The sequence below is a fragment of the Carica papaya genome, chromosome 8, assembly GCF_054855325.1.
Source record: "Carica papaya isolate Zhongbai chromosome 8, ASM5485532v1, whole genome shotgun sequence".
Taxonomy (NCBI): domain Eukaryota; kingdom Viridiplantae; phylum Streptophyta; class Magnoliopsida; order Brassicales; family Caricaceae; genus Carica; species Carica papaya.
Genome location: NC_142316.1, coordinates 21,212,786 through 21,239,899, shown reverse-complemented (window position 1 = coordinate 21,239,899; position 27,114 = coordinate 21,212,786). Strand labels below are relative to the sequence as shown.

Below are 27,114 nucleotides of genomic sequence, written 5' to 3'. Positions count from 1 at the left end.
CTTCTTGACTCATATTTGTGTATAAACCAGCGGACCATAGTTCCAGTCGCGCGTAACGTCGATCGACCCGTCTGAAAAAAATTGGTGCATCACGAGGACTTCGCAGGAGGTCACCCATCCTAGTACTACTCTCGCCCAAGCACCCTTAACTTGCGGAGTTCTGAAAGAATCCGTTGCATTAGTGCTGGTATGATCGCTCATGTTTCATTCTGCGCTGCAAATACATACACTCTTTCTCCTTCCATCCCACCTCCCGTCATTTGTTTCATTGTGCGTGCACTCTGCATCTCTCCTTCTCGTTCTAATATCAAATAAAATGCCCCGGAACCGTGACTCACCTTTGCGAATGAACCAGCGGTTCATAATTCCATTCCCGCGTAACGTCGAACGACCCATCCGAAAAAAAATGGGCACAACACGAGGACTTCCCAAGAGGTCACCCATCTGAGTACTACTCTCACCCAAGCACACTTAACTGCAGAGTCCTGATGGGATCCGGTGCATAAATGCTGGTATGATCGCAACTGTTTGTTTTTGCGCTGCAAATACATACACTCCTTCTCCTTTCTTCCCCCTCCCGTCATTTGTTTCCTTGTGCGTGCGCACTGCTCTTCCCGTTCTCGTTATAATATCAAGTAAAATGCCACAGCGCCGTGACTCACATTTGAGAATAAACCTGCGGACCATAATTCAAGTTGCGCGTAACTTCGAAAGAATCATCTATAAAAAAATGGGTGCAACACGAGGACTTCCCAAGAAAATGGGTGAAATATAAGGACTTCGCAGGAGGTCACCCATCCTAGTACTACTCTCGCCCAAGCACCCTTAACTTCGGAGTTCTGATAGAATCCGTTGCATTAATGCTGGTATGATCCCTTATGTTTCATTCTGCACAGCGAATACATACACTCTTTCTCCTTCCATCCCCCCTCCCATCATTTGTTTCCTTGTGCGTGTACTCTGCATCTCTCCTTCTCTTTCTAATATCAAGTAAAATGAACCGGCACCGTGACACACCTTTGCAAATGAACCAGCGGTTCATAATTCCATTCGCGCGTAACGTCAAACGACCCATCCGAAAAAAAAATGGGTGCAACACGAGAACTTCCCAGGAGGTAATCCATCCTTGTACTACTTTCGCCAAAGCACACTTAACTGCGGAGTTCTGATGGGATCTGGTGCATTTGTGCTTGTATAATCGCACCTATTTCATTTCGTGCTGAAAATGCATACACTCCTTCTCCTTCTCTCCCCCCTCCCATCATTTGTTTCCTTGTGCGTTCACACTGCACCTCTCCTTCTCGTTGTAATATCGATAAAAATGCCAATGCTTCTTGACTCACCTTTGCGAATGAACCAGCGGTTCATAATTCCATTCGCGCGTAACGTCGAATGACCCATCCGAAAAAATAATTGGTGCAACACGAGAACTCCCCAGGAGGTCACCCATCCGAGTACTAATCTCGCCCAAGCACACTTAACTGCGGAGTTCTGATGGGATCAGATGTATTAGTGCCAATATGATAGCAACTGTTTCATTTCGCGCAGTAAATATATACACTCCTTCTCCTTTCTTCCCCCTCCCGTCAATTGTTTCCTGGTGCGTTCACACTTCACCTCTCCTTCTCGTTCTAATATCAAATAAAATACCCTTGCGTCTTGACTCACATATTCGTATAAACTAGCGGACCATAGTTCTAGTCGCGCGTAACGTCGAACGACCCATCTGAAAAAAAAAATAGGTGCAACACGAGAGCTTCCCAGGTGGTAACCCATCTTTTACTACTTTCGCCAAAGCACACTTAACTGCGGAGTTCTGATGGGATCCGGTGCATTGGCATTGGTATGATCGCACTTGTTTCATTTCGTACTGAAAATACATACACTCCTTCTCCTTCCCTCCCCCCTCCCATCATTTGTTTCCTTGTGCGCTCACACTGCACCTCTCCTTCTCGATCTAATATCAATTAAAATGCCCATGTTTCTTGACTCACGTTTGCGTATAAACCAGCGGACCATAGTTCCAATCGTGCGTTACATCGAACGACCCGTCTGAAAAAAAATTGGTGCGACACGAGGACTTCCTAAGAGGTCACCCATCCGAGTACTAGTCTCGCCCAAGCACACTTATCTGCGGAGTTCTAATGGGATCCGGTGCATTAGTGCTGGTATGATCACACCTATTTAATTTCGCGCTGCAAATAGATACTCTCCTTCTCCTTTCTTCCCCCTCCCGTCATTTGTTTCCTTGTGCGTGCGCACTGCACCTCCCGTTATCATTCAAATATATAGTAAAATCCCACGGCGCCGTGACTAACATTTGATAATAAATCTGCGGATCATAATTCAAGTCGCGCGTAACGTCGAAATAATTATCTACAAAAAAAATTGGTGCAACACGAGGACTTCCTAGGAGGTCACGCATCCGAGTACTACTTTCGCCCAAGCACACTTAACTACAGAGTTCTGATGGGATCCGGTGCATTAATGCTGGTATGATCGTACCGGTTTAATTTCGCGCTGCAAATACATACACCCCTTCTCCTTTCTTCCCCCTCCCGTCATTTGTTTCCTTGTGTGTGCGCACTGCACCTCCCGTTCTCGTTAATATATCAAGTAAAATTCCATGGCGCCGTGACTCACATTTGCGAATAAACCTACGGACCATAATTCAAGTCGCGCATAACATCGAAATAATTATCGGCAAAAGAATGGGTGCAACACGAAGACTTCTTAAGAAAATGGGTGAAATATAAGGACTTGGCAGGAGGTAACCCATCCTAGTACTACTCTCGCCCAAGTACCCTTACCTGCGGAGTTCTGATAGAATCCGTTGCATTAGTGCTGGTATGATCGCACCTGTTTTATTTCGTGCCTAAAATACATACACTTCTTCTCCTTCACTCCCCCTCCCATCATTTGTTTCCTTTTGCGTTCACACTGCACCTCTCCTTCTCGTTCTAATATCGATTAAAATGCCCCAGCTTCTTGACTAACATTTGCGTATAAACTAGCGGACCCTAGTACCAGTCGCGCGTAACGTCGAACGACTCATCTGAAAAAAAATTAGTGCGACGCGAGGACTTCCCAGGAGGTCACCCATCCTAGTACTACTCTCGCCCAAGCGCACTTAACTACGGAGTTCTGATGGGATCCGGTGCAATACTGCTGGTATGATCGCACCTATTTAATTTCTCGTGGAAAATACATAAATTCCTTCTCCTTTCTTCCCCCTCCCGTCATTTGTTTCCTTGTGCGTGCGCACTGTACCTCCTGTTCTCGTTCTAATATCAAGTAAAATGCCCTGGTGCAGTGACTCACATTTGCAAATAAACCTGTGTTCAATAATTTAAGTCGCGCGTAACGTCGAAAGAATCATCTGCAAAAAAATGGGTGCAACACGAGGACTTCCCAAGAAAATGGGTGAAATATAAGGACTTCGCAAGAAACCACCCATTCTAGTACTACTCTCACCCAAGCACCCTTAACTGCGGAGTTCTGATAAAATCCGTTGCATTTGTGCTTGCATGATTGCTCATGTTTCATTATGCGCTGCAAATACATACACTCTTTCTGCTTCAATCCCCCCTCCCGTCATTTATTCCCTTGTGCTTGCACTCTGCATCTCTCCTTTTTGTTCTAATATTAAGTAAAATGACCCGGCACCGTCACTCACCTTTGCGAATGAACTAGCGGTCCATAATTCCTTTTGCGCGTAACGTTGAACGTCCCCTCCAAAAAAATACGGGTGCAACACGAGGACATCCCAGGAGGTCACCCATCCGAGTTCTACTCTTGCCCAAGCACACTTAAGTGTGGAGTTCTGATGGGATCCGGTGCATTAGTGCTGGTATGATCGCACCTGTTTAATTTTCGCTGCAAATACATACACTCCTTCTCCTTTCTTCCCCCTTCCGTCATTTGTTTCCGGGTGCGTTCATACTTCATCTATCCTTCTCGTTCTAATATCGATTAAAATGCACCTGCTTCTTGACTCACATTTGGGTATAAACCAGCGGACCATAACTCCAGTCGCGCGTAAAGTCGAACGACCCATCTGAAAAAAAAAATGGGTGCAACTCGAGAACTTCCCAGGAGGTAACCCATCCTTATACTACTTTCGCCAAAGCACACTTAACTACGGAGTACTGATGGGATCCGGTGCATTTGTGCTGGTATGATCGCACCTGTTTCATTTCGCGCTGAAAATACATACACTCTTTCTCCTTCCCTCACCCCTCCCATCATTTGTTTCCTTGTGCATTCACCCTGCACCTCTCCGTCTCGTCCTAATATCGATTAAAATGCACCTGCTTCTTGACTCACATTTGGGTATAAACCAGCGGACCATAACTCCAGTCGCGCGTAAAGTTGAACGACCCGTCTGAAAAAAAATTGGTGCGACACGAAGACTTCCCAGGAGGTCACCCATCTGAGTACTGCTCTCGCCCAAGCACACATAACTACGTAGTTTCTTATCGGATCTGGTGCATTTGTGCTGGTATGATTGCACCTGTTTAATTTTGCGCTGCAAATACATACACTCCTTCTCCTTTCTTCCCCCTCCCGTCATTTGTTTCCTTGTGCGTGCGCACTGCACCTCCCGTTCTCGTTCTAATATCAAGTAAAATGCCACGGCACCGTGACTCACATTTGCAAATAAACCTGCAGACCATAATTCAAGTCGCGTGTAACGTCGAAAGAATCATCTGGAAAAAAATGGGTGTAACACGAGGACTTCCCAAGAAAATGGGTGAAATATAAGGACTTTGAAGGAGGTCACCCATCCTAGTACTACTCTCGCCCATGCACCCTTAACTTGCGAAGTTCTGATACAATCCGATGCATTAATGCTTGTATGATCGCTCATGTTTCATTCTGCGCTTCAGATACATACACTCTTTCTCCTTCCATCCCGCCTCCCGTCATTTGTTTCCTTGTGCGTGCACTCTGCATCTCTCATTCTCGTTCTAATATCAAGTAAAATGCCCCGACACCGTGACTCACCTTTACGAATGAACCAGCGGTTCATAATTCCATTCGCGCGTAACGTCGAACGACCCATCGGAAAAAAATTTGGTGCGACACGAGGACTTCCCAAAAGGTCACCCATCCGAGTACTACTCTCGCCCAAGCAAACTTAACTGTGGAGTTTCTTATGGGATCCGGTGCATTAGGGCTGGTACGATCGCACCTGTTTAATTTCGCGCTGCAAATACATACACTCCTTCTCCTTTCTTCCCCCTCCCGTCATTTGTTTCCTTGTGCGTGCGCACTGCACCTCTCGTTCTCGTTATAATATCAAGTAAAATGTCACGACGCCATGACTCACATTTGCGAATAAACCTGTGGACCATAATTCAAGTCGTGTGCAACGTCGAAAGAATCATCTTCAAAAAAATGGGTGCAACACGAGAACTTCCCAAGAAAATGGGTGAAATATAAGGACTTCGCAGGAGGTCACCCATAATAGTACTACTCTCGCCCAAGCACCCTTAACTTGCGGAGTTCTGATAGAATCCGTTGCATTAGTGCTGGTATGATCGCTCATGTTTCATTCTGTGATGCAAATACATACACTCTTTCTCCTTCCATCCCCCCTCCCGTCATTTGTTTCCTTGTGCGTGCACTCTGCATCTCTCCTTTTCGTTCTAATATCAAGCAAAATGTCCCGGCACCGTGGCTCACCTTTGTGAATGAACCAGCGGTTCATAATTCGATTCGCGCGTAACGTCGAACGGCCCATTCGAAAAGGAATGGGTGCAACATGAGGACTTCCCAGGAGGTCACCCATCTGAGTACTACTATCGCCCAAGCACACTTAGCTGCGGAGTTCTGATGGGATCTGGTGCATTAGTGCTGGTATGATCCCAACTGTTTCATTTCGCGCTATGAATACATACACTCCTTCTCATTTCTTAACCCCTCCCTTCATTTGTTTCCTGGTGTGTTCTCACTTCACCTCTCCTTCTCGTTCTAATATCAATTAAAATGCCCCTGTGTCTTGACTCAAATTTGCGTATAAACCAGCGGACCATAGTTCCAGTCGCGCGTAACGTCGAGCGACACATCTGAAAAAAAAATGGGTGCAACACGAGAACTTCCCAAAATATAACCCATTCTTGTACTACTTTCGCCAAAGCACACTTAACTGCGGAGTTCTGATGGGATCCGGTGTATTTGTGCTGGTATGATCGCACCTGTTTCATTTCGTGCTAAAAATACATACACTCCTTCTCCTTCCCTCCCCCCTCCCATCATTTGTTTTCTTGTGCGTTCACACTGCACCTTTCCTTCTCGTTCTAATATCGATTAAAATGCCCCTGCTTCTTGACTCACATTTGAGTATAAACCAGCGGATAATAGTTCCAGTCGCGCATAACGTCGAACGATCTGTCTGAAAAAAATTAGTGCGACACGAGGACTTCCCAGGAGGTCAACCATCCGAGTACTACTCTCGACCAAACACACTTAACAACGGAGTTCTGATGGGATATGGTGCATTAGTGCTGGAATGTTCGCACCTGTTTAATTTTGCGCTGCAAATACATACACTCCTCCTTTCTTTCCCCTCCCGCCATTTGTTTCTTTGTGCGTGCGCATTGCACCTCCCGTTCTCGTTAATATATCAAGTAAAATTCCACGGCGCCGTGACTCATCTTTGTGAATAAACCTGCAGACCATAATTCAAGTCGCGCGTAACGTCGAAAGAATCATCTGCAAAAAAATGGGTGCAACACGAGGACTTCCCAATAAAATGGGTGAAATATAAGGACTTCGCAGGAGGTCACCCGTCCTAGTACTACTCTCGCCCAAGCACCCTTAACTGTGGAGTTTTGATAGAATCCGTTGCATTAGTGCTGGTAAGATCGCTCATGTTTCATTTTGCGCTGTAAATACATACACTCTTTCTCCTTCCATCCCCCCTCCTATCATTTGTTTCCTTGTACGTGCACTCTGCATCTCTCCTTCTCGTTCTAATATCAAGTAAAATGCCACGACGCCGTGACTCACATTTGCGAAAAAACTTGCGGACCATAATTCAAGTCGCGCGTAACGTCGAAAGAATCATCTGCAAAAAAAATGGTGCAACATGAGGACATCCCAAGAAAATGGGTGAAATATAAGGACTTCGCAGGAGGTCACCCATCCTAGTACTACTCTCACCCAAAAACCATTAACTGCAGAGTTCTAATGGGATCTGGTGCATTAGTGCTTGTATGATCGCACCTGTTTAATTTCGCGCTGCAAATAGATGCACTCCTTCTCCTTTCTTCCCCCTCCCGTCATTTTTTTCCTTGTGCGTGCGCACTGCACCTCCCGTTCTCGTTCTAATATCAAGTAAAATGCCACGGTACTGTGACTTACATTTGTGAATAAACCTGCGGACCATAATTGAAGTCGCGCGTAATGTCGAAAGAATCATCTGCAAAAAAATGGGTGCAACACGAGGACTTCCCAAGAAAATGGGTGAAATATAAGGATTTCGTAGGAGGTCACCCATCCTAGTACAACTCTCGCGCAAGCACCCTTAACTACGGAGTTCTGATAGAATCCATTGCATTAGTGCTGGTATGATAGCTCAAGTTTCATTCTGCGCTGCAAATACATACACTATTTCTCCTTCCATCCCCCCTCGCGTCATTTCTTTCCTTGTGCGTGCACTCTGCATCTCTCCTTCTCTTTCTAATATCAAGTAAAATGCCCCGGCACCGTGACTCACCTATGCGAATGAACCAGCGGTTCATAATTTTATTCGCGCGTAACATCAAACGACCCATCCGAAAAAAAATGGATGCAACACGAGGACTTCCCAGGAGATCACCCATCCGAGTACTACTCTCGCCCAAGCAAACTTAACTGTAGAGTTCTGATGGGATCCGTTGCATTAGTGCTGGTGTGATCGCACCTGTTTCATTTCGCGCTGCAAATACATACACTCCTTCTCCTTTCTTCTCCCTCCAGTCATTTATTTCCTAGTGCGTTCACACTTCACCTCTCTTTCTCGTTTCTAATATCAATTAACATGCCCCTGCATCTTGACTCACATTTGCGTAAAAACCAGCGGACCATAGTTCCAGTCGCGCTTAATGTCGAACGAACGTTCTGAAAAAAAAATGGGTGCAACACGAGAACTTCCGAGGAGGTAACCCATCATTGTACTACTTTCGCTAAAGCACACTTAACTGAGGAGTTCTAATGGGATCCAGTGAATTTGTGCTGGTATGATCGCACCTATTTCATTTCGTGCTAAAAATACATACACTCTTTCTCTTTCCCTCCCCCCTCCCATCATTTTTTTCCGTGTGCGTTCACACTGCATCTCTCTTTCTCGTTCTAATATCGATTAAAATGCTCCTGTTTCTTTACTCATATTTGCGTATAAACCAGCGGACCATAGTTCCAGTCGCGCGTAACGTCGAACGATCCGTCTGAAAAAAAATTTGTGCGACACGAGGACTTCCCAGGAGGTCACCCATCCGAGTACTACTCTCAACCAAGCAAACTTAACTGCGGAGTTCTGATGGGATCTGGTTCGTTAGTGCTGGTATGATTGCACCTGTTTAATTGCGCACTGCAAATACATACACTCCTTGTCCTTTCTTCCCCCTCCCGTCATTTGTTTCCAGGTGCGTTCAAACTTCACCTCCCATTCTCGTTCTAATATCAATTAAAATGTCTCTGCGTCTTAACTCGCATTTGCGTATAAACCAGCGGGTCATAGTTCCAGTCGCGCGTAAAGTCGAACGACATATCTGGAAAAAAAATGGGTACAACACGAGAACTTCCCAGGAGGTAACCCATCCTTGTACTACTTTCGCCAAAGCACACTTAACTGCAGAGTTCAGATGGTATCCAGTGTATTTGTGCTGGTATGATCGCACCTGTTTCATTTCGTGCTGAAAATACATACACTCCTCCTTCTCTCCCCCCTCCCATTATTTCTTTTCTTGTGCGTTCACACTGCACCTCTCCTTCTCGTTCTGATATCGATTAAAATGCCCCTGCTTCTTGACTCACCTTTGCGAATGAACCAGCGGTTCATAATTCCATTCGTGCGTAAAGTCGAACGACCCATCCGAAAAAAAATTGGTGCAACATAAGGACTCCCTAGGAGGTCACCCATCCGAGTACAACTCTCGCCCAAGCACACTTAACTGCGAAGTTCTGATGGGATCCGGTGCATTAGTGCTGCTATGATCGTACCTGTTTCATTTCGCGTTGCAAATAAATACACTCATTCTCCTTTCTTCCCATTCCCGTCATTTGTTTCCTGGTGCGTTCACGCTTCACCTCTCATTCTCGTTCTAATATCAATTAAAATGCCCTTGCGTCTTCACTCACATTTGCGTATAAACCAGCAGACCATTGTTCCAGTTGCCCGTAACGTCGAGCGGCCCATCTGAAAAAAAAAGGGTGCAACACGAGAACTTCCCAGGTGGTAACCCATCCATGTACTACTTTCGCCAAAGAACATTTAACTGTGGAGTTCTGATGGGATCCGGTGCATTTGTACTGGTATGATCGCACCTGTTTCATTTCGTGCTGAAAATACATACACTCCTTCTCCTTCCCTCCCCCCTCCCATCATTTGTTTCCTTGTGCGTTCATACTGCACCTCTCCTTCTCGTTCTAATATCGATTAAAATGTCGCTGCTTCTTGACTCACATTTGCATATAAACTAGTGGACCATAATTCCAGTTGCGCGTAACGTCGAACGACCCGTGTGAAAAAAAATTAGTGCGACATGAGGACCTCCAAGGAGGTCACTCATCCGAGTACTACTCTCGCCCAGGCACACTTAACTGCAGAGTTCTGATGGGATCCGGTGCTTTATTGCTCGTATGATCGCACCTGTTTAATTTCACGCTGCAAATACGTACACTCCTTCTCCTTTCTTCCTCCTCCCGTCATTTTCTTCCTTGTGCGTGCGCACAGCGCCTCTCGTTCTTATTCAAATATCAAGTAAAATGCTTTGGTGCCGTGACTCACATTTGTGAATAAACCTGCGCACCATAATTAAAGTTGCGCGTAACGTTGAAAGAATCATCTGCAAAAAAATGGGTGCAATACGAGGACTTCATAAGAAAATGGGTGAAATATAAAGACTTCGCAGGAGGTAACCCATCCTAGTACTACTCTCGCCCAAGCACCCTTACCTGCAGAGTTCTGATAGAATCCGTTGCGTTAGTGCTGGTATAATCGCACCTGTTTCATTTCGTGCTGAAAATACATATACTCCTTCTCCTTCCCTCCCCCCTCCCATCATTTGTTTCCTTGTGCGTTCACAGTGCACTTCTCCTTCTCGTTCTAATATCGATTAAAATGCCTCTGCTTCTTGACTCACATTTGCGTATAAACAAGCGGACCATAGCTCAAGTCGCGTGTAACGTCAAACTATCCGTTTGAAAAAAAACTGGTGCGACATGAGGACTTCCCAAGAGGTAACCCATCCGAGTACTACTCTCGCCCAAGCACACTTAACTGAGGAGTTCTGATGGGATCCGGTGCACTAGTGCTGGTATAATTGCACCTGTTTAATTTCGCGCTGCAAATACATACACTCCTTCTCCTTTCTTCCCCCTCCTGTCATTTATTTCCTCGTGCGTTCACAATTCACATCTCCTTCTCGTTCTAATATCAATTAAAATGCCCCTGCATCTTGACTCACATTTGCGTATAAACCAATGGACCATAGTTCCAGTCGCGCGTTACGTCGAACAGCCCATCTGAAAAAAAAAATGTGTTCAACACGAAAACTTCACAGGGGGTAACCCATCCTTGTACTACTTTCGCCAAAGCACACTTAACTGCGGAGTTCTGATGGGATCCGGTGCATTTGTGCTGGTATGATCGCACCTATTTCATTTCCTGCTGAAAATACATACACTCCTTCTCCTTCCCTCCCCCTACCGTCATTTGTTTCCTTGTGCGTTCACACTGCACCTCTCCTTCTCATTCTAATATTGATTAAAATGCCCCTGCTTCTTGACTCACATTTGCGTATAAACAGCGGACCATAGTTCTAGTCGCGCGTAACGTCGAACAACCCACCTGAAAAAAAATTTGTGCTTCATGAGGACTTCGCAGAAGGTCACCCATCCTAGTACTACTCTCGCCCAAGCACCCTTAACTTGCGGAATTCTGATAGAATCCGTTCTATTAGTGCTGGTATGATAGCTCATGTTTCATTCTACGCCGCAAATACATACACTCTTTCTCCTTCCATCCCCACTCCCATCATTTGTTTCTTTGTGCGTGCACTCTGCATCTCTCCTTCTCGTTCTAATATACAGTAAAATACCCCAGCACCATGACTCACTTTTGCGAATGAACCAAAGGTTCATAATTCCATTCCCGCGTAACGTCGAATGACCCATCCGAAAAAAAATGGGTGCAACATGTGGACAACCCAGGAGGTCACCCATTTGAGTACTACTCTCGCCAAAGCACACTTAACTGCGGAGTCCTGATGGGATCCGGTGCATAAGTGCTGGTACAATCGCACCTGTTTAATTTCGCGCTACAAATACATACATTCCTTCTCCTTTCTTCCCCCTCCCATCATTTGTTTCCTTGTGCGTGCGCACTGCACCTCCCATTCTCGTTCTAATATCAAGTAAAATGCCACGGCGCCGTGACTCACATCTGCGAATAAACCTGCGGACCATAATTCAAATCGCGCGTAACGTCGAAAGAATCATCTGCAAATAAATGGGTACAACACGAGGACTTCCCAATAAAATGGGTGAAATATAAGGACTTTGCAGGAGGTCACCCATCCTAGTACTACTCTTGCCCAAGCAACCTTAACTTGCGGAGTTCTGATAGAATCCGTTGCATTAGTGCTGGTATGATCGCTCATGTTTCATTCTGCGCTGCAAATACATACACTCTTTCTCCTTCCATCCCCCCTCCCGTCATTTGTTTCCTTGTGCGTGCACTGTGCATCTCTCCTTCTCGTTCTAATATCAAGTAAAATACCCCGGCACCGTGACTCACCTTTGTGAATGAACCAGTGGTTCATAATTCCATTCGTGCGTAACGTCGAACTACCCATCTGAAAAAAAATAGTTGCAACACGAGGACTTCCTAGGAGGTCACCCATCCGAGTACTACTCTCGCCCAAGAACACTTAACTGCAGAGTTCTGATGGGATCCGGTGCTTTTGTGCTGGTATGATTACACTTGTTTAATTTTACGCTGTAAATACATACACTCCTTCTCCTTTCTTCCCCCTCCCGTCATTTGTTTCCTTGTGCGTGCACACTGCACCTCCCGTTCTCGTTCAAATATCAAGTAAAATACCACGGCGTCGTGACTCACATTTGCGAATAAACCTGCGGACCATAATTCAAGTCGCACGTAACGTCTAAAGAATCTTCTACAAGAAAATGGGTGCAACACGAGAACTTTCCAATAAAATTGGTGAACTATAAGGACTTCGCAGGAGGTCACCCATCCTAGTACTACTCTCGCCCAAGCACCCTTAACTTGTGGAGTTCTGATAGAATCCGTTGCATTAGTTCTGGTATGATCGCTCATGTTTAGTTCTGCGCTGTAAATACATACACTCTTTCTCCCTCCATCCCCCCTCCCGTCATTTGTTTTTTGTGCATGCACTCTACATGTCTCCTTCTCGTTCTAATATCAAGTAAAATGCCCCGGCACCATGACTCACCTTTGCGAATGAACCAGCGGTTCATAATTCCATTCGTGCGTAACGTCGAACGACCCATCCGAAAATAAATGGGTGCAAAACGAGGAATTCCCAGGAGGTCACCAATCCGAGTACTACTCTCGCCCAAGCACAGTTAACTGCGGAGTTCTGATGGGATCTGGTGCATTAGTGCTGGTACGATCACTCATGTTTCATTATGCGTTGCAAATACATACACTCCTTCTCCTTTCTTCCCCCTCCCGTCATTTGTTTCCTGGTGTGTTCACACTTCACCTCTCCTTCTCGTTCTAATATCAATTAAAATACCCCTGCGTCTTGACTCACATTTGCGTATAAACTAACGGACCATAGTTCCAATCACGTGTAACATCGAACAACCCATCTGAAAAAAAAAATATGTGCAACACGAGAACTTCCCAAGAAGTAACCCATCCTTGTACTACTTTCGCCAAAGCACACTTAACTGCGGAGTTCTGATGGGATCCGGTGCATTTATGCTGGTATGATCACACCTGTTTCATTTCGTGCTGAAAATACATACACTCCTTCTCCTTCCCTCCCCCCTCCCGTCATTTGTTTCCTTGTGCGTTCACAATGCACCTCTCCTTCTCGTTCTAATATCGATTAAAATGTCCCTGCTTCTTGATTCACATTTGCGTATAAAAGAGCAGACCATAGTTCCAGTCGCGCGTAACGTCGAACAACCCGTCTGAAAAAAAATTGGTGCGTCACGAGGACTTCGCAGGAGGTCACCCAACCTAGTACTACTCTCGCCCAAACACCATAAACTTACGAACTTCTGATAGAATCTGTTGCATTATTGCTGGTATGATCGCTCATGTTTCATTCTGCGCTGCAAATACATACACTTTTTCTCCTTCCATCCCCCCTCCCGTCATTTGTTTCCTTGTGCGTGCACTCTGTATCTCTCTTTCTCGTTCTAATATACAGTAAAAAGCCCCGGCACCGTGACTCACCTTTGCGAATGAACCAGCGGTGCGGAGTCCTGATGGGATCCGGTGCATAAGTGCTGGTATGATCGCACTTGTTTAATTTTGCGCTGCAAATACATACACTTCTTCTCCTTTCTTCCCCCTCCCGTCATTTGTTTCCTTGTGTGTGCGCACTGCACCTCCCGTTCTCACTCTAATATCAAGTAAAATGCCACGGCGCCGTGACTCACATTTGCGAATAAACCTCCGGACCATAATTCAAGTCGCGCGTAATGTCGAAAGAATCATCTGCAAAAAAATGGGTGCAACACGAGGAATTCCCAAGAAAATGGGTGAAATATAAGGACTTCGCAGGAGGTCACCCATCCTAGTACTACTCTCGCCCAAACACCCTTAACTTGCGGAGTTCTGATAGAATCCGTTGCATTAGTGCTGGTATGATCGCTCATGTTTCATTCTCCGCTGTAAATACATACACTCTTTCTCCCTCCATCCCCCCTCCCGTCATTTGTTTCCTTGTGCGTGCACTCTGCATCTCTCTTTCTAGTTCTAATTTCAAGTAAAACACCCCGGCACCGTGACTCACCTTTGCGAATGAACCAGTAGTTCATAATTCAATTCGCGCGTAATGTCGAACGACCCATCCGAAAAAAAATGGGTACAACACGAGGACTTCCCAGGAGGTCACTCATCCGAGTACTACTATCGCCCAAGCACACTTAACTGCGGAGTTCTAATGGGATCCGGTGCTTTTTGTGCTGGTATGATCGCACCTCTTCAATTTCGTGCTGCAAATACATACACTCCATCTCCTTTCTTCCCCCACCCGTCGTTTGTTTCCTTGTGCACTGCACCTCCCGTTCTCGGTCAAATATCAAGTAAAATGTCACGGCGCCGTGACTCACATTTGCGAATAAACCTGCTGACCATAATTCAAGTCGCGCAAAACGTCGAAAGAATCTTCTGCAAAAAAATGGGTGCAACACGAGGACTTCCCAAGAAAATGGGTGAGATATAAGGACTTCGGAGGAGGTCACCCATCCTAGTACTACTCTCGCCCAAACAACCTTAACTTGTGGAATTCTGATAGAATCCATTGCATTAGTTCTGGTATGATCGCTCATGTTTCATTCTGCGCTGCAAATACATACACTCTTTCTCCTTCCATCCCCCCTCCCGTCATTTGTTTCCTTGTGCGTGCACTCTGCATCTCTTCTTCTCATTCTAATATCAAGTAAAATGCCCCAGCACTGTGACTCACCTTTGCGAATGAACTAGCAGTTCATAATTCCATTAGTGCGTAACATCGAAGGACCCATCCGAAAAAAATGGGTGCAAAACGAGGAATTCCCAGGAGGTCACCAATCCGAGTACAACTCTCGCCCAAACACACTTAACTGCGGAGTTCTGATGGGATCCGGTGCATTATTGCTGGTACGATCGCTCATGTTTCATTTTGCGCTGCAATAACATACACTTCTTCTCCTTTCTTCCCCCTCCCGTCATTTGTTTCCTGGTGCGTTCACACTTTACCTCTCCTTCTCGTTCTAATGTCAATTAAAATGCCCCTACGTCTTGACTCACATTTGCGTATAAACCACCGGACCATAGTTCTAGTGGCGCGTAACGTCGAACGACCCATCTGAAAAAAAAAAATAGGTGCAACAACAGAACTTCCCAGGAGGTAACCCATCCTTGTACTACTTTCACCAAAGCACACTTAACTACGAAGTTCTGATGGGATCTGGTGCATTTGTGCTAGTATGATCGCAACTGTTTCATTTCCTGCTGAAAATGCATACATTCCTTCTCCTTCTCTCCCCCCTCCCATCATTTGTTTCCTTGTGCGTTCACACTTCACCTCTCCTTCTCGTTCTAATATCGATTAAAATGCCACTGCTTCTTGACTCACATTTGCGTATAAACCAGCGGACCATAGTTCCAGTCGCGCATAACGTTGAACGACCCATCTGAAAAAAAAATTGGTGCAATACGAGAACTTCCCAAGAGGTAACCCATCCTTGTACTTCTTTCGCCAAAGCACACTTAACTGCGGAGTTCTGATGGGATCCGGTTCATTTGTGCTGGTATGATCGCACTTGTTTCATTTCGTGCTAAAAATACATACACTCCTTCTCTTTCCCTCCCGCGTCCCGTCATTTGTTTCCTTGTGCGTTCACACTGCACCTCTCCTTCTCGTTCTAATATCGATTAAAATGCCCCTGCTTCTTGACTCACATTTGCGTATCACCCAGCGGACCATAGTTTCAGTCGCACGTAACGTCGAATGACCCGTTTTAAAAAAAATTGGTGCATCACGAGGACTTCGCAGGAGGTCACCCATCTTAGTACTACTCTCGCCCAAGCACCCTTAACTTGCAGACTTCTGATAGAATCCGTTGCATTAGTGCTGGTATGATCTCTCATGTTTCATTCTGCGCTGCAAATACATACACTCTTTCTCCTTCCATCCCTCCTCCCGTCATTTGCTTCCTTGTGCGTGCACTCTGCATCTCTCATTCTCGTTCTAAAATCAAGTAAAATGCGTCGGTACCGTGACTCACCTTTGCGAATAAACCAGCGGTTCATAATTCCATTCCCGCGTAACGTCGAACGACCCATCCGAAAAAAATGGGTGCAACACGAGGACTTTCCAGATGGTCACCCATCCGAGTACTACTCTCACCCAAGCACACTTAACTGCGGAGTCCTGATGGGATCCGGTGCATAAGTACTGGTATGATCGCACCTGTTTAATTTTGTGCTGCACATACATACACTCCTCCTTTCTTCCCCCTCCCGTCATTTGTTTCCTTGTGCGTGCGCACTACACCTCCCGTTCTCGTTCTAATATCAAGTAAAATGCCACGGCGTCGTGACTCATATTTTCGAATAAACCTGCGGACCATAATTCAAGTCGCGGGTAACGTCAAAAGAATCATCTGCAAAAAAATGGGTGCAACACGAGGACTTCCCAAGAAAATGGGTGAAATATAAGGACTTCGCAGGAGGTCAACCATCCTAGTACTACTCTCGCCTAAGCACCCTTAACTGCGGAGTTCTGATAGAATCCGTTGCATTAATGCTGGTATGATCCCTCATGTTTCCTTCTGCGCTGCAAATACATACACTCTTTCTCCTTCCATCCCCCCTCCCGTCATATGTTTTCGTGTTCGTTGCACTCTGCATCTCTCCTTCTCGTTCTAATATTAAATAAAATGCACCGGCACCGTGACACACCTTTGCGAATGAACCAGCGGTTAATAATTCCATTCGCACGTAACGTCGAACGACCCATCCGAAAAAAATGGGTGCAACACGAGGACTTCCCAGGAGGTCACCCATCCGAGTACTACTCTCGCCCAAGCACACTTAACTACAGAGTTCTTATGGGATCCGGTGCATTAGTGCTGGTATGATCGCAGCTGATTAATTTTGCACTCCAAAAACATTCTCTCCTTCTCATTTCTTCCCTCTCTCGTCATTTGTTTCCTTGTGCGTGCACTCTACATCTCTCTTTCTAGTTATAATATAAAGAAAAGTGCCCAGGCACCGTGACTCACCTTTGCGAATGAACCAACGGTTCATAATTCCATTCGCGCGTAACGTCGAACGACCCATCCGAAAAAAAATGGGTGCAATACGAGGACTTCCAAGGAGGTCACCCATTCAGTACAACTCTCGCCCAAACAAACTTAACTGCGGAGTTCTGATGGGATCCGGTGCATTAGTGCAGGTATGATCGCACCGGTTTATTTTCGCGCTGCAAATACATACACTCCTTCTCCTTTCTTCCCCCTCCCGTCATTTGTTTCCTTGTGTATGCGCACTGCACCTCCCGTTCTCGTTCTAATATTAAGTAAAATGCAACGGCACCGTGACTCACATTTGCGAATATAACCTACGGACCATAATTCAAGTCGCGCGAAACGTCAAAAGAATCTTCTGCAAAAAAATGAGTGCAATACGAGGACTTCACAAGAAAATGGGTGAAATATAAGGACTTCGCAGGAGGTCACCCATCCTAGTACTACTCTCGCCCAAGCACCCTTAACTGCGGAGTTCTGATAGAATCCGTTGCATTTGTGCTGGTATGATCGCTCATGTTTCATTCTGCGCTGCAAATACATACACTCTTTCTCCTTCCATCCCCCCTCCCGTCATTTGTTTCCTTGTGCGTGCACTCTGCATCTCTCCCATCATAACTCCGCAGTTAAGTGTGCTTGGGCGAGAGTAGTACTGGGATGGGTGACCTCCTGGGAAGTCCTCGTGTTGCACTTATTTTTTTTCGGATGGGTCGTTCGACGTTACGTGCAAATGAAATTATGAACCGCTAGCTCATTCGCAATGGTGAGTCACGGTGCAGGGGCATTTTACTTGATATTAGAACGAGAAGGAGAGATGCAGAGTGCACGCATAAGGAAACAAATGATGGGATCTGGTGCATTAGTGATGGTATGATCGCACCTGTTTAATTTCGCGCTACAAATACATACACTCCTTCTCCTTTCTTCCCCCTCCCGTCATTTGTTTCCTTGTGCGTGCGCACTGCACCTCCCGTTCTCGTTCAAATATCAAGTAAAATGTCACGGCGGCATGACTCAAATTTGTGTATAAACCTGCTGACCATAATTCAAGTTGCGCGTAACGTCGAAAGAATCATCTGCAAAAAAATGGGTGCAACCCGAGGACTTTCCAAGAAAATGGGTGAAATATAAGGACTTCGCAGGAGGTCACCCATCGTAGTACTACTCTCGCCCAAGCATCCTTAACTATAGAGTTTTGATAGAATCTGTTGCATTAGTGCTGGTATGTTCGTTCACGTTTCATTCTGCACTGCAAAAACATACACTCTTTCTACTTCCATCCCCCCTCCCGTCATTTGTTTCCTTGTGCGTGCACTCCGCGTCTCCCTTTCTCGTTTTAATATCAAGTAAAATGCCCCCGCACCGTGACTCACCTTTACGAATGAACCAGCAGTTCATAATTCCATTCACGTGTAACGTCGAACGACCCATCCGAAAAAAAATGGGTGCCACAAGAGGACTTCGCAGGAGGTCACCCATCCGAGTACTACTCTCGCCCAAGCACACTTAACTGCGGAGTTCTTATGGGATCCACTGCAAATACATACACTCCTACTCTTTCTTACCCCTTCTGTCATTTGTTTCCTGGTGCGTTCACACTTTACCTCACCATCTCGTTCTAATATCAATTAAAATACCCCTGCGTCATGACTCACATTTGCGTATAAACCAACGGACCATAGTTCTAGTCGCGCGTAACGTCGAACGACCCATCTGAAAAAAGAATGGGTGCAACACGAGAACTTCCCAGGAGGTAACCCATCCTTATACTACTTTCGCCAAACCACAAATAACTACGGATATATGATGGGATCCGGTGCATTTGTGCTGGTGTGATCGCACCTGTTTCATTTCGTGCTGAAAATACATACACTCCACCTTTCCTCTCCCCTCCCATCATTTGTTTCCTTATGCGTTCACGCTGCACCTCTCTTTCTCGTTCTAATATTGATTAAAATGCCCCAGCTTCTTGACTCACATTTGCGTATAAACCAACGGACCCTAGTTCCCGTCGCACGTAACATCAAACGACCCTGTCTGAAAAAAAATTAGTGTGACGCGAGGACTTCTCAGGAGATCACCCATCGGAGTACTACTCTAGCCCAAGCACACTTAACTATGGAGTTCTAATGGGAACCGGTGCCTTAGTTCCAGTCGCACTTAACGTCGAACGACCCATCTGAAAAAAAAAATGGGTGCAACACGAGAACTTCCCAGGAGGTAACCCATCTTTGTATTACTTTCGCCAAAGCACAGTTAACTGCGGAGTACTGATGGGATCCGGTGCATTTGTGTTGGTATGATCGCACCTGTTTCATTTTGCTCTGAAAATACATACACTCCTTCTCTATCCCTCCCCCCTCCCATCCTTTGTTTCCTTGTGTGTTCACGCTGCACCTCTCCTTCTCGTTCTAATATCGATTAAAATGCCCCTGCTTCTTGACTCACATTTGCTTATAAACAAGCGGACCATAGCTCCAGTCGCGCGTAACGTCGAACGACCCGTCTGAAAAAAAATTGGAGCGACACGAAGACTTCCCAGGAGGTCTCCCATCCAAGGACTACACTCGCCCAAGCACACTTAACTGGGGAGTTTCTTATGGGATCCGGTGCATTAGTTCTGGTATGATAGCACCTGTTTAATTTCGCGCTGTAAATACATACACTCCTTATCCTTTCTTCCCCCTCAAGTCATTTGTTTCCTTGTGCGTGCGCACTGCACCTCCCGTTCACGTTATAATATCAAGTAAAATGCCACGGCGCCATGACTCACATTTGCGAATAAACCTACGGACCATAATTCAAGTCGCGCGTAACGTCGAAAGAATCATCTACAAAAAAATAGGTGCAGCACGAGGACTTCCCAAGAAAATGGGTGAAATATAAGGACTTCGCAGGAGGTCACCCATCCTAGTACTACTCTAGCGCAAGCACCCTTAACTTGCAGAGTTCTGATAGAATCTGTTGAATTAGTGCTGGTATGATCGCTCATGTTTCATTCTGCGCTGCAAATACATACACTCTTTCTCCTTCCATCCTCCCTCCCGTCATTTGTTTCCTTGTGCGTGCACTTTGCTTCTCTCCTTCTCGTTCTAATATCAAGTAAAATGTCCCGGCACCGTGACTCACCTTTGCGAATGAACCAGCGGTTCATAATTTCATTCGTGCGTAAAGTCGAACGACCCATCCGAAAAAGAATGGGTGCAACACGAGGACTTCGAAGGAGGTCACCCATACGAGTACTACTCTCGCCAAAGCAAACTTAACTACGGAGTTCTGATGGGATCCGGAGCATTAGTGCTGGTATGATCGCACCTACTTCATTTCGCGTTGCAAATACATACACTCCTTCTCATTTATTCCCCCTCCCTTCATTTGTTTCCTGGTGTGGTCACACTTCACCTCTCCTTGTCGTTCTAATATCAATTAAAATGCCCCTGCGTCTTGACTTGCATTTGCATATAAACCAGCGGACTATAGTTCCAGCCGCGCGTAACGTTGAACGACCCATCTTAAAAAAAATGGGTGCAACACGAGAACTTCCAAGGAGGTAACCCATCCTTGTACTACTTTCGCCAAAGCACACTTAACTGCGGATATCTGATGGGATACAGTGCATTTGTGCTGGTATGATCGCACATATTTCATTTCGTGCTGAAAATACATACACTCCTTCTCCTTCCCTCCCCCCTCCCATCATTTGTTTCCTTGTGCGTTCACACTGCACCTCTCATTCTCGTTCTAATATCGAAAAAAATGCCCCTGCTTCTTGACTCACATTTGCGTATAAACCACCGGACCATAGTTCCAGTCGCGCATAACGTCGAACGACCCGTCTGAAAAAAAAATTGGTGTGACACGAAGAATTCCCAAGAGGTCACCCATCCGAGTACTACTCTCGCCCAAGCACACTTAACTGCGGAGTTTTCATGCGATCCGGTGCATTAGTGCTGGCATGATCGCAATTGTTTAATTTCGTCGTAAAAATACATACACTCCTTCTCCTTTCTTCCCCCTCCCGTCATTTGTTTGCTTGTGCGTGTGCACTGCGCCTCCCGTTCTCGTTCAAATGTCAAGTAAAATGCCACGGCGTCGTGACTCACATTTGTGAATAAACCTGTGGACTATAATTCAAGTCACGCATAACGTCGAAAGAATTATCTGCAAAAAAATGGGTGCAACACAGGGACTTCCAAGAAAATGGGTGAAATATAAGGATTTCGCAAGAGGTCAACCATCCTAGTACTACTCTCGCCCAAACACCCTTAACTTGCAGAGTTCTGATAGAATCTGTTGAATTAGTGCTGGTATGATCGCTCATGTTTCATTCTGCGCTGTAAATACATACACTCTTTCTCGTTCTATCCCCCTCCCGTCCTTTGTTTCCTTGTGCGTGCACTCTGCATCTCTCCTTCTCGTTCTAATATCAAGTAAATTGCCCCGGCACCGTGACTCACCTTTGCGAATGAACCAGCGGATCATAATTCCATTCGCGCGTAACGTCGAACGACCCATCCGGAAAAAAGTGGGTGCAACACGAGGACTTCCCAGGAGGTCACCCATTCGAGAACTACTCTCGCCCAAGCACACTTAACTGCGGAATTTTGATGGGAACTGGTGCATTAATGCTAGTATGATCGCATTTGTTTCATTTCGGGCTGCAAATACATACACTCCTTGTCCTTTCTTCCCCCTCCCATCATTTGTTTCCTGGTGCGTTCACCCTTCACCTCTCCTTCTCGTTCTAATATCAATTAAAATGCCCCTGCGTCCTGACTCACATTTGCGTATAAACTAGCAGACGATAGTTCTAGTCGCGCGTAACGTCGAACGACCCATCTAAAAAAAATGGGTGCAACACGAGAACTTCCCAGGAGGTAACCCATCCTTGTACTACTTTCGCCAAAGCACACTTAACTGCAGAGTTCTGATAGGATCCAGTGCATTTGTGCTGGTATGATCGCGCCTGTTTCATTTGGTGCTGAAAATACATACACTCCTTCTCCTTCTCTCCCCCCTCCCATCTTTTGTTTCTTTGTGCGTTCACACTGCACCTCTCATTTTCGTTCTAATATCGATTAAAATGCCCCTGCTTCTTGACTCACATTTGCGTATGAACCAGCAGACTATAGTTCCAGTCACGCGTAATGTCGAACGACCCGTCTGAAAAAAAAGTGGTGCGACACAAGAACTTCCCAGGTGGTCACCCATCCGAGTACTACTCTCGCCCAAGTACACTTAACTACAAAATTCTGATGGGATCCGATGCATTACTGCCGGTATGATCGTATTTGTTTCCTTGTGCGTTCACACTACACCTCTCCTTCTTGTTCTAATATCGATTAAAATGCCCCTGCTTCTTAACTCACATTTGCGTATAAACCAGCGGAGCATAGTTCCAATCGCGCGTAACATCGAATGACCCGTCTGAAAAAAAATTGGTACGACACGAGAACTTCCCAGGAGGTCACCCATCCGAGTACTACTCTCACCCATGCATACTTAACTGCGGAGTTCTGATGGGATCCGGTGCATTAGTGCTGGTATGATCACACCTGTTTAATTTTGCGCTGCAAATACATACCATTCTTCTCCTTTCTTCCCCCTCCCGTCATTTGTTTGCTTGTACGTGCGCACTGCATCTCTCATTCTTGTTGTAATATCAAGTAAAATGCCACGGCGCCGTGACTCACATTTGGGAATAAACCTGCGGACCATAATTCAAGACGCGCATAACGTCGAAAGAATCATCTGCAAAAAAATGGGTGCAACACGAGCACTTCCCAAGAAAATGGGTGAAATACAATGACTTCGCAGGAGGTCACCCATCGTAGTACTACTCTCGCCCAAACACCCTTAACTTGCGGAGTTATGATAAAATCCGTTGCATTAGTGCTGGTATGATCGCTCATGTTTCATTCTCCTCTGCAAATACATACACTCTTTCTCCTTCCATCCCCCCTCCAGTCATTTGTTTCCTTGTGTAGTGCACTCTTCATCTCTCCTTCTCGTTCTAATATCAAGTAAAATACCCCGGCACCGTGACTCACCTTTGCGAATGAACCAACGGTTCATGATTCCATTCGCGCGTAACGTCGAACGACCCATCCGAAAAAAAATAGGTGCAACACGAGGACTTCCCAAGAGGTCACCTGTTCGAGTACTACTCTCGCCCAAGCACACTTCACTGCGGAGTTCTTATGAGATTTGGTACATTAGTGCTGGTGTGATCGCACCTGTTTCATTTCGCGCTGCAAATACATACACTCCTTTTACTTTCTTTCCCCTCCCGTCATTTGTTTCCCGGTGCGTTCACACTTCACCTCTCCTTCTCCTTCTAATATCAATTAAAATGCCCCTGCGTCTTGGCTCACATTTGTATATAAACCAGCAGACCATAGTTCCAGTCGCGCGTAACGTAGAACGACCCATCTGAAAAAAAAAGGGTGCAACACGAGAACTTCCTAGGAGGTAACCGATCCTTGTACTACTTTTGCCAAAGCACACTTAACTGCGGAGTTCTGATGGGATCCGGTACATTTGTGCTGGTATGATCGCACCGGTATCATTTCGTGCTGAAAATACATACATTCCTTCTCCTTCCCTCCCCCCTCCCATCGTTTGTTTCCTTGTGCGTTCATACTGCACCTGTACTTCTCGTTCTAATATCGATTAAAATGCCCCTGCTTCTTGACAAACATTTGCGTATAAACCAGCGGACCATAGTTCCAGTCGCGCGTAACGTCGAACGACCCATCTGAAAAGAAAAAATGGGTGCAGCGCGAGAACTTCCCAGGAGGTCAACCATCAGAGTATTACTCTCGCCCAAGCATACTTAACTGCGGAGTTTTGATGGGATCCGGTGTATTAGTGCTGGAATGATCGCAAATGTTTAATTTTGCGCTGCAAATACATACACTCCTTCTCCTTTCTTCCCCCTCCCGTCATTTGTTTCCTTGTGTGTGCGCACTGCACCTCTCGTTCTTGTTCTAATATCAAGTAAAATGCCACGGCGCCGTGACTCACATTTGAGAATATACCTGCGGACCATAATTCAAGTCGCGCGTAACGTCGAAAGAATCATCTGCAAAAAAATAAGTGCAACACGAGGACTTCCCAAGAAAATGGGTGAAATACAATGACTTCGCAGGAGGTAACCAATCCTAGTACTACTCTCGCCCAAGCACCCTTACCTGCGGAGTTCTGATAGAATCCGTTGCATTAGTGCTGGTATGATCGCTCATGTTTCATTCTGCGCTGCAAATACATACAATCTTTCTCCTTCCATCCCCCCTCCCGTCATTTGTTTCCTTGTGTGTTCACTTTGCATCTCTCTTTCTCGTTCTAATATCAAGTAAAATTACCCGGCACCGTGACTCACCTTTGCGAATGAACCAGCGGTTCAATATTCCTTTCGCATGTAACGTCGAATGACCCATCCGAAAATAAAATTGGAGCAACACGAGGACTCCCTAGGAGGTCACCCGTCCGAGTACTACTCTCGCCCAAGCACACTTAACTGCGGAGTTCTGATGGGATCCGGTGCAATAGTGCTAGCATGATCGCACCTTTTTAATTTCGCGCTGCAAATACATACACTCCTTCTCCTTTCTTCCCCCTCTAGTCATTTGTTTCCTTATGCGTGCGCATTGCACCTCCCATTCCCGTCCAAATATCAAGTAAAATACTACGGCGCCATGGCTCACATTTGCTAATTAACCTGCAGACCATAATTCAAGTCGCGCGTAATGTTGATAGAATCTTCTGCAAAAAAATGGGTGCAACACGAGGACTTCCCAAGAAAATGGGGGAAATATAAGGACTTCGCAGGAGGTCACCCATCCAAGTACTACTCTCGCCCAAACACACTTAACTGTGGAGTTCTGATGGGATACGGTGCATTAGTGCTGGTATGATCACACATGTTTCATTTCGCGCTGCAAATACATACACTCCTTCTCCTTTCTTCCCCCTCCCGTCATTTGTTTCCTGGTGCATTCACACTTCACCTCTCATTCTCGTTCTAATATCAATTAAAATGCCCCTGTGTCTTGACTCACATTTGCGTATAAACCAACGGACCATAGTTCCAGTCGCGCGTAATGTTGAACGACCCATCTGAAAAAAAAATGGGTGCAACACGAGAACTTCCCAGTAGGTAACCCATCCTTGTACTACTATCGTCAAAACACACTTTACTGCGGAGTTCTGATGGGATCCGGTGCATTTGTGCTGGTACGATCGTACCTGTTTAATTTTGCGCTGCAAATACATACACTACTTCTCCTTTCTTCCCCCTTCCGTCATTTGTTTCCTTGTACGTGCTCACTGCATCTCCCGTTCTCGTTCAAATATCAAGTAAAATGCCACGGCGCCGTGAGTCACATTTGCGAATAAACCTGCGGACCATAATTCAAGTCGCGCGTAACGTGGAAAGAATCATCTGCAAAAAAATGGGTGCAACACAAGGACTTCCCAATAAAATGGGTGAAATATAAGGACTTCGCAGGATGTCACCCATCCTAATACTACTCTCGCCCAAGCAACCTTAACTTGTGGAGTTATGATAGATTACGTTGCATTAGTACTGGTATGATCACTCATGTTTCATTCTGCGCTGCAAATACATACACTTTTTCTCCTTCCATCCCCCCTCCCGTCATTTATTTCCTTATGCGTGCACTCTGCATCTCTCCTTCTCGTTTTAATATCAAGAAAAATGCCCCGGCACCGTGGCTCACCTTTGCGAATGAACCAACAGTTCATAATTCCATTCGCGTGTAACGTCAAGTGACCCATCCGAAAAGATATGGGTGCAAAACGAGGACTTCCCAGGAGGTAACCCCTCCCGTCATTTGTTTCCTGGTGCGTTCACACTTCACATTTTCTTCTCGTTCTAATATCAATTAAAATGCCCCTTTGTCTTGACTCACATTTGCGTATAAACCAGCAGACCATAGTTCCAGTCACACGTAATGTTGAACGACCCATCTGAAAAAAAAATGGGTGCAACACGAGAACTTCCCAGGAGGTAACCCATCCTTGTACTACTTTCGCCAAAGCACACTTAACTGCGGAGTTCTGATAGGATCCGGTGCATTTGTGCTGGTATGATCGCACCTGTTTCATTTCGTGCTGAAAATACATACACTCCTTCTCCTTCCCTCCCACCTCCCGTCATTTGGTTCCTTGTGCATTCACACTGCACCTCTCCTTCTCGTTCTAATATCGAATAAAATGCCCCTGCCTCTTGACTCACATTTACATATAAACCAGTCGACCATAGTTCCAGTCGCGCGTAACGTCGAACGACCCATCTGAAAAAAAATTGGTGTGACACGAGGACTTAATAGGAGGTCACCCATCCGAGTACTACTCTCGCCCAAGCACACTAAACTGCGGAGTTCTGATGGGATCCGGTGCATTAGTGCTGGTATGATCGCACCTGTTTAATTTCGCGATGCAAATACATACATTTCTTCTCCTTTCTTTCATCTCTCTTCATTTGTTTCCTTGTGTGTGCGCACTGCACCTTCCGTTCTCGTTCAAATATGAAGTAAAATGCCACGGCGCCGTGACTCATATTTGCGAATAAACCTGTGGACCATAATTCAAGTAGCGTGTAACGTCAAAAGAGTCATCTGCAAAAAAATGGGTGCAACACGAGGACTTCCCAAGAAAATGGGTGAAATATAAGGACTTCGCAGGAGGTCACCTATCCTAGTACTACTCTCGCCAAAGCACCCTTAACTTGCGAAGTTTTGATAGAATCAGTTGCATTAGTGCTGGTATAATCGCTCATGTTTCATTTTGCGCTGCAAATACATACACTCTTTCTCATTCCATCCCCTCTCTCGTCATTTGTTTCATTGTGCGTGCACTCTGCATCTC

The 27,114-nt window shown here is 45.7% G+C and overlaps 47 pseudogenes; all 47 read right to left on the bottom strand.

Annotated features, from left to right (window-relative positions):
• Window positions 1-81: 81 nt before the first annotated feature.
• LOC148251545 (5S ribosomal RNA) lies at window positions 82-201 on the bottom strand (annotated as a pseudogene).
• A 206-nt stretch (window positions 202-407) lies between these two features.
• LOC148251544 (5S ribosomal RNA) lies at window positions 408-526 on the bottom strand (annotated as a pseudogene).
• Window positions 527-1,087: 561 nt separating this feature from the next.
• LOC148251543 (5S ribosomal RNA) lies at window positions 1,088-1,206 on the bottom strand (annotated as a pseudogene).
• Window positions 1,207-1,413: 207 nt separating this feature from the next.
• On the bottom strand, window positions 1,414-1,532 carry LOC148251542 (5S ribosomal RNA; annotated as a pseudogene).
• A 207-nt stretch (window positions 1,533-1,739) lies between these two features.
• On the bottom strand, window positions 1,740-1,857 carry LOC148251541 (5S ribosomal RNA; annotated as a pseudogene).
• A 206-nt stretch (window positions 1,858-2,063) lies between these two features.
• On the bottom strand, window positions 2,064-2,182 carry LOC148251540 (5S ribosomal RNA; annotated as a pseudogene).
• Window positions 2,183-2,388: 206 nt separating this feature from the next.
• On the bottom strand, window positions 2,389-2,507 carry LOC148251539 (5S ribosomal RNA; annotated as a pseudogene).
• Window positions 2,508-3,066: 559 nt separating this feature from the next.
• On the bottom strand, window positions 3,067-3,185 carry LOC148251538 (5S ribosomal RNA; annotated as a pseudogene).
• A 560-nt stretch (window positions 3,186-3,745) lies between these two features.
• LOC148251537 (5S ribosomal RNA) lies at window positions 3,746-3,864 on the bottom strand (annotated as a pseudogene).
• Window positions 3,865-4,070: 206 nt separating this feature from the next.
• LOC148251536 (5S ribosomal RNA) lies at window positions 4,071-4,189 on the bottom strand (annotated as a pseudogene).
• An 887-nt stretch (window positions 4,190-5,076) lies between these two features.
• Window positions 5,077-5,196, bottom strand: LOC148251535 (5S ribosomal RNA; annotated as a pseudogene).
• A 561-nt stretch (window positions 5,197-5,757) lies between these two features.
• LOC148251534 (5S ribosomal RNA) lies at window positions 5,758-5,876 on the bottom strand (annotated as a pseudogene).
• A 207-nt stretch (window positions 5,877-6,083) lies between these two features.
• LOC148251533 (5S ribosomal RNA) lies at window positions 6,084-6,202 on the bottom strand (annotated as a pseudogene).
• Window positions 6,203-6,407: 205 nt separating this feature from the next.
• On the bottom strand, window positions 6,408-6,526 carry LOC148251532 (5S ribosomal RNA; annotated as a pseudogene).
• Window positions 6,527-7,113: 587 nt separating this feature from the next.
• On the bottom strand, window positions 7,114-7,232 carry LOC148251531 (5S ribosomal RNA; annotated as a pseudogene).
• A 560-nt stretch (window positions 7,233-7,792) lies between these two features.
• LOC148251530 (5S ribosomal RNA) lies at window positions 7,793-7,911 on the bottom strand (annotated as a pseudogene).
• A 207-nt stretch (window positions 7,912-8,118) lies between these two features.
• On the bottom strand, window positions 8,119-8,237 carry LOC148251529 (5S ribosomal RNA; annotated as a pseudogene).
• Window positions 8,238-8,443: 206 nt separating this feature from the next.
• Window positions 8,444-8,562, bottom strand: LOC148251528 (5S ribosomal RNA; annotated as a pseudogene).
• Window positions 8,563-8,768: 206 nt separating this feature from the next.
• LOC148251527 (5S ribosomal RNA) lies at window positions 8,769-8,887 on the bottom strand (annotated as a pseudogene).
• Window positions 8,888-9,090: 203 nt separating this feature from the next.
• Window positions 9,091-9,209, bottom strand: LOC148251526 (5S ribosomal RNA; annotated as a pseudogene).
• Window positions 9,210-9,414: 205 nt separating this feature from the next.
• On the bottom strand, window positions 9,415-9,533 carry LOC148251525 (5S ribosomal RNA; annotated as a pseudogene).
• A 206-nt stretch (window positions 9,534-9,739) lies between these two features.
• Window positions 9,740-9,858, bottom strand: LOC148251524 (5S ribosomal RNA; annotated as a pseudogene).
• A 560-nt stretch (window positions 9,859-10,418) lies between these two features.
• On the bottom strand, window positions 10,419-10,537 carry LOC148251523 (5S ribosomal RNA; annotated as a pseudogene).
• A 207-nt stretch (window positions 10,538-10,744) lies between these two features.
• Window positions 10,745-10,863, bottom strand: LOC148251522 (5S ribosomal RNA; annotated as a pseudogene).
• A 1,210-nt stretch (window positions 10,864-12,073) lies between these two features.
• Window positions 12,074-12,192, bottom strand: LOC148251521 (5S ribosomal RNA; annotated as a pseudogene).
• Window positions 12,193-12,752: 560 nt separating this feature from the next.
• Window positions 12,753-12,871, bottom strand: LOC148251520 (5S ribosomal RNA; annotated as a pseudogene).
• A 207-nt stretch (window positions 12,872-13,078) lies between these two features.
• LOC148251519 (5S ribosomal RNA) lies at window positions 13,079-13,197 on the bottom strand (annotated as a pseudogene).
• A 1,094-nt stretch (window positions 13,198-14,291) lies between these two features.
• LOC148251518 (5S ribosomal RNA) lies at window positions 14,292-14,411 on the bottom strand (annotated as a pseudogene).
• Window positions 14,412-14,965: 554 nt separating this feature from the next.
• Window positions 14,966-15,084, bottom strand: LOC148251517 (5S ribosomal RNA; annotated as a pseudogene).
• A 208-nt stretch (window positions 15,085-15,292) lies between these two features.
• Window positions 15,293-15,411, bottom strand: LOC148251516 (5S ribosomal RNA; annotated as a pseudogene).
• Window positions 15,412-15,618: 207 nt separating this feature from the next.
• LOC148251515 (5S ribosomal RNA) lies at window positions 15,619-15,737 on the bottom strand (annotated as a pseudogene).
• Window positions 15,738-16,268: 531 nt separating this feature from the next.
• LOC148251514 (5S ribosomal RNA) lies at window positions 16,269-16,387 on the bottom strand (annotated as a pseudogene).
• Window positions 16,388-16,944: 557 nt separating this feature from the next.
• On the bottom strand, window positions 16,945-17,063 carry LOC148251513 (5S ribosomal RNA; annotated as a pseudogene).
• Window positions 17,064-17,268: 205 nt separating this feature from the next.
• Window positions 17,269-17,386, bottom strand: LOC148251512 (5S ribosomal RNA; annotated as a pseudogene).
• Window positions 17,387-17,620: 234 nt separating this feature from the next.
• Window positions 17,621-17,741, bottom strand: LOC148251511 (5S ribosomal RNA; annotated as a pseudogene).
• Window positions 17,742-19,415: 1,674 nt separating this feature from the next.
• LOC148251510 (5S ribosomal RNA) lies at window positions 19,416-19,534 on the bottom strand (annotated as a pseudogene).
• An 887-nt stretch (window positions 19,535-20,421) lies between these two features.
• Window positions 20,422-20,540, bottom strand: LOC148251509 (5S ribosomal RNA; annotated as a pseudogene).
• A 531-nt stretch (window positions 20,541-21,071) lies between these two features.
• LOC148251508 (5S ribosomal RNA) lies at window positions 21,072-21,190 on the bottom strand (annotated as a pseudogene).
• An 882-nt stretch (window positions 21,191-22,072) lies between these two features.
• On the bottom strand, window positions 22,073-22,191 carry LOC148251507 (5S ribosomal RNA; annotated as a pseudogene).
• A 470-nt stretch (window positions 22,192-22,661) lies between these two features.
• On the bottom strand, window positions 22,662-22,780 carry LOC148251506 (5S ribosomal RNA; annotated as a pseudogene).
• A 562-nt stretch (window positions 22,781-23,342) lies between these two features.
• Window positions 23,343-23,461, bottom strand: LOC148251505 (5S ribosomal RNA; annotated as a pseudogene).
• Window positions 23,462-23,666: 205 nt separating this feature from the next.
• On the bottom strand, window positions 23,667-23,785 carry LOC148251504 (5S ribosomal RNA; annotated as a pseudogene).
• A 209-nt stretch (window positions 23,786-23,994) lies between these two features.
• LOC148251503 (5S ribosomal RNA) lies at window positions 23,995-24,113 on the bottom strand (annotated as a pseudogene).
• Window positions 24,114-24,674: 561 nt separating this feature from the next.
• LOC148251502 (5S ribosomal RNA) lies at window positions 24,675-24,793 on the bottom strand (annotated as a pseudogene).
• A 560-nt stretch (window positions 24,794-25,353) lies between these two features.
• Window positions 25,354-25,472, bottom strand: LOC148251501 (5S ribosomal RNA; annotated as a pseudogene).
• A 754-nt stretch (window positions 25,473-26,226) lies between these two features.
• On the bottom strand, window positions 26,227-26,345 carry LOC148251500 (5S ribosomal RNA; annotated as a pseudogene).
• Window positions 26,346-26,551: 206 nt separating this feature from the next.
• On the bottom strand, window positions 26,552-26,670 carry LOC148251499 (5S ribosomal RNA; annotated as a pseudogene).
• Between the last annotated feature and the right edge of the window lie 444 nt (window positions 26,671-27,114).